The sequence below is a fragment of the Saccoglossus kowalevskii genome, chromosome 5 (assembly GCF_978046115.1).
Source record: "Saccoglossus kowalevskii chromosome 5, keSacKowa6.1, whole genome shotgun sequence".
Lineage (NCBI taxonomy): Eukaryota > Metazoa > Hemichordata > Enteropneusta > Harrimaniidae > Saccoglossus > Saccoglossus kowalevskii.
In genome coordinates this window covers 12,153,986-12,158,918 of record NC_140645.1, presented here as the reverse complement: position 1 = coordinate 12,158,918, position 4,933 = coordinate 12,153,986, and the positions used below count along the sequence as shown (strand labels likewise).

The 4,933-nt window shown below is 35.3% G+C and overlaps 1 long non-coding RNA gene across 1 annotated transcript; it reads right to left on the bottom strand.

Annotated features, from left to right (window-relative positions):
* Positions 1-2,305: 2,305 nt before the first annotated feature.
* Positions 2,306-2,753, bottom strand: LOC146745502 (uncharacterized). The gene is made up of 2 exons (XR_014929495.1): positions 2,653-2,753; positions 2,306-2,486 (listed from the first exon to the last, which is right to left on the bottom strand). It is a non-coding gene; the product is annotated as an uncharacterized LOC146745502 (long non-coding RNA).
* Between the last annotated feature and the right edge of the window lie 2,180 nt (positions 2,754-4,933).

The window sequence follows — 4,933 nt, the reverse complement described above, 5'->3', positions numbered from 1 at the left end:
ACTTTGTAGTGATTTTTTTTGCTTTTTATTATCCAAAAAGTCTTGGCTATAAACTGTTGAAATTTTGTGGAATCGTGAATAGTGGAACATACTAAAAAAAACGATTTTAAAATATAGATGACAGGTGCAAAATTACCTCTTTTGAATGTTTAGCAAGATTTAGCAAGGCTGTACATAAATAATAAAAAAAACACGGTAAGAAAAAGAAATGACGGGATCTCCATATTATGCACTGTATTTAACTTTTTACAAAACGATAATACATTTAAATTTGAAACTGTAGCAGCCATTTTAATTATGAGCATCAGCAAACTTCTTACTGAGTGAATTGTTATGCAAATTAGCAATTATCTCAGCTTCTTTTTAGTGCACATTCCAGAGCTTAAAAAAAAGACATGGCTGGGGGAATCATTTGTTCTTTTATTGTTCAAGCTGCAGCCGTCTGTCAGAAACTTTTCCAAGTTCCCCTAAAAACGGGAACATTTTCAACGTTAATCGACAGTCTGTCATTGCCGCCAGAGGGATAGGAAAGGGACGTTGTGCGCTGAGAAAATTCAGCAGTTATATGGATTTGCCGCCTCCGATTTTTGAAACATGTAATTTTCTTTTTATAAAAACACACTGAAAGCATTTTAGAAGGGCAAAGCTTGAGGAAGAGTTTCAAGATGGCGCTGAAGAAATCTGGCAACTGAACCTTGGTTTAGAGGAGGAAGAGGATTTAGAAAACCAATTAAATATAGCTGTCTCCGTAGATATTTCGTGGAGTTCAAGAGGTTTCACGTCAAAAGGAGGACTCGTGACGGCAATATCCAAAACGAGAATTCGTAGGTTATTGGGGAGGCATAAAGGTATGAACTACTAATAATTATTTTATTTAAAATGAGATGATGGTATAAGAGTAGTACTGTTTTTAAATTCAGATTTGATACTTCACTATGATAACCAATTAGAGGAATTGACTTACACTTGGTGTTTACTTCCCTCTGGTTTGTTTGTGTTTTAGGAAAGAAAATTTCAGATGGAAAGTGCCAGACTGGTCGTGGGCGTTTGAAAAAAATCGGTTATGAATTCCATCCAAACATTTTATGGAATGTTTTTTACGACATAACAAGGGAAAGAGCACGTCGTGAATTTAGTCAAATGACTACATTCCCGAAATAATGTACATACAAAGACAGTATATCATCACATCATACGTTTCCTACGATGTAATAATATTCAATCTTTGGGTTGTTTTTCAGGGAAAGCAGAGGCGATGAGCGAAAGCACCAAAACAATACTGGCCCACTATAGTAATACATATGAATCACCAAAACATCCACATTGCCCTACGGGTGCCGATGCATGGTGTAAATACCAATCTGATCTGGTAACAGGAAAGAACACTTATCGGCCAATAAAGCAACCATTCTCCAAAGCTGTCGTAGAAGTGCTTCAACCGGTAATTGACGCTTTGGCGAACGTGAATCTGCTCAAGGGCAATGGAATGTGTGTGACGCAAAACTGAAACGAGTCATTGCTTAATATGATATGGAATATAGTGTCAACGAGCAGAACCAAGGAGTGTCAAGTATTAACGTTAGCATTTTTATGGCAGTGGCACACTTTAACAGCGGCATGGAAACGTTTAACTGTAGACTTTAAGAAGCGCTCAAACTTCCAGTCTCCAAATTGTGTGGTGCTCCATGGACAAAGAAAGAATACGCGACTGTGAGGCTAAAAGCACAGAAGGTTTAACAAACACAAACACCTGAAAATGGTAGACCGATTCGAACACCAAGAAAGGCTGTCATATTATCTATCGCGACATCGAAGACAGCGCGAATACCCCCGATGTGCTTTGTATGTAAGAAACCATGAAAGGGTCACTCAAAAAAGAGATGCACGCCCGAAACTTAATATATGGTGCTACTGCACATATATACGACATAATAACGTTTATGTTTTTAAAATAGCTGCCCATGCCTGCTGTATTGATTTTAATATTGCATATTAATAAAATAGTCTACAACAATATAGGAAATAATGAATGTGTTCATACCATACCATCTTTATTTTATTTTATTATACAATTCACCGGTTGTCATGAATCAGATTGGTCTAGAGAAAGTGCTCTACAGGAATACGATATTTTGCACAGTTAATATGAACAGTTAAATTTGTATTCCCGATTTTGTTCGTGTCATGTCTCAAAACGATTGTTTTTGTTGAAAATTACTCGTCTTCAGTCCCGGGAAACATTCATTTAGAGTCGTGGCTATCTACCTACCTACTGTACAGTCCAATAGTTCATATCAAACAAACGTAAATATTCAAATAATTGTTTATTTCTATTAAAGGCAAACGCCAGGTAACATACAAGACATACATTTCAATATCGAAAACAAAATCACTCTCATAGATACATTTTAGAAACCTTGCGACGTCAACATACTATCACATACAGTGGTACAAAACTCTTGATTGATTACATGGTATGCATCCAGCTAGAAGAAACAACAAATTGCCATAATTACTAAGAGGCACATTGTATAATTGATAATATAACAGCAGGAAAGTATATCCCACACGGTGCAAAAAGTTACCTTTATACATGTATTACTATATAAGACTCAATGTTTCAAATTACTTTACTAACTGGCCAGTATTCACCTTTTACACTCATGGGCAAGACAGCTCGGACAAATGATAACACAGTTACAGGCAGAGTGTACTGACAATTGGGCGGGCCGACACTTTTTTTTCTGCGTAAGAAAAAACAAAAAAATCATAAATATTGAGGAAGACGCCTTCTAAGATAAAATGTACAATATTTAGTGCATACATATATGACATGTGTGTGACGAGTAATTAATTTTAGTATTATGTGAAAACGCGAGAATGGTGAAATAAAATATTCAAGCTGAGAGCGTGAGCACATGTACAGTAACACAGCCATCTAATTTTCCGTTGACATTACCTTTTTAGTTGTCTATTCCTAGCGGTGTTTTCAATCTATTCACATACCTTTACAACATCATAACTGCAATATAAAAGTAATAATGTATATATTAGTTACAAATTATATTGTTATCACCAAGTATTACATCATGTTATAGCGTTGATTCAGGCGTAGGCACAGTAAATACGAAGTGGTTGATTTCGACATCGACGTAAATATTCGGTGTTCTGCGACTGCATTCGTTAAACTAATTTTATTTTTTCTCCTACAAAACAAGATTAATAAAACGAAGACACAGTTTGACCCATTACACGCTTTGGAGTACTATTATACTTGCTAATAAAAACGAAAGAACATAACATCGATATTGCATAGTCATAAAGGTTTCACTTCATACTAATTTTATGTAACGAAATTGGTAATAGTTTTGCTATCCACGAGAAAGACGTAACTGGGCGATACTTACCCAGCGTCTTGTACTTCCTTCACCAATAATTCACGATTGTTGTGTTGTAGACCAAACATTTGGAAATATGTAAACACAAAATGGGTAAGTATACTCGATCTAGAGTAATCAAAAAGGGTGACCAGGTAGTTTTTGTCGTTTTTTAAACATTTTGCTACTAGTTTCGAAAACACAACCATTTAGGTCAAATTTACAGCAAAGCTAGCAACTTCGCAATTGCTTTACATAATTTTGAACGCTATTTCTTAGTTTGTTATACATTCGGTTCGTATTTAGGTATATCGAGCTTGCATTCAATCACATTTTGAGTAATTATTTTAACATTCAAGTATGGGGTTTGGTAGGAAGAGCACTTACGGAACATTTAAAACCAAATCTACCAACATTCCCATTACTTTCGACACCTTTACTTGATCTTTGCAACAGATTAGTGCCAGCTTTATTGTCTAAATGCAGCAAGATTTTATTGACAATACGTGCAAATTTACAAAGTCTTTTGGATATTAACATTTTTCATACTATTCTGATTTGCCCAAATTACTTTACATAATTTTGAACGCTATTTCTTAGTTTGTTATACATTCGGTTCGTATTTATGTATATCGAGCTTGCATTCAATCAAATTTTGAGTACTTATTTTAACATTCAAGTATGGGGTTTGCTAGGAAGAGCACTTACGGAACATTTAAAACCAAATCTAAAATTTTTCATACTATTCTGATTTGCCCATTTACCTCTACTTGCTTCAGACGACAATTCCGCTATTTGAGGTTCCATGACTAGATTTTTGTCGCTTTTTTGAAGTTTCAACAACTAGTTTCGAATTTACAACCACTTAGGTCAAATTTCCTAGCAAAGCTGGCAACTTTGCAATCATTTTACACAACTTTGCCCGCTATTATTAACTTGTATATATTTTCGGATAAAATGGTCTGTTCACATATACTGGGCTTGTTTTCAATCTACTTCTGAGTTATTTTTCGAAGATTCAAGTTCTGGGTTTGGGTTTACCTAACATTTACAACCAAATCTACCAACTTTACACTGGTTTTTCACAACTTTGGTTACTATTTTTTAACCTTTTATGTTGAGCTCGTAATACAGTCTGGAAACACATATGGGTTTTTCTCTCTCGAAATTTGATTAATTTTTCTAACTTTTAACTGCGGGGTCGGTGAGCGCAGTAGTGTTTTATTTCCTCTGCCATCGCCCTAGTTTCCAATGGTCCTAACCGTAGTTAGTTTGTGTCAAAAATGTGAAAGCACGGCTACACGGTTTGTACTAAGAATAAGTATTATCTCGATGAGTGAAAATATACACATTTATTTTGCAGATAACATTTTTTTCATTTACTGTATGCGAAACTGTCGCAATTCTGCTTAACAACGTGGTGGACAATATCTCTTGTTCATTTCACTGTCATGGTTGTTCTCCTCAATTTGACGATTATCATTAATTTGAATGTCATCTGACTGCGAAGATGTAGTCCGGATTTCACCAGAGAAAACCATGGTTGTGGCAACCAG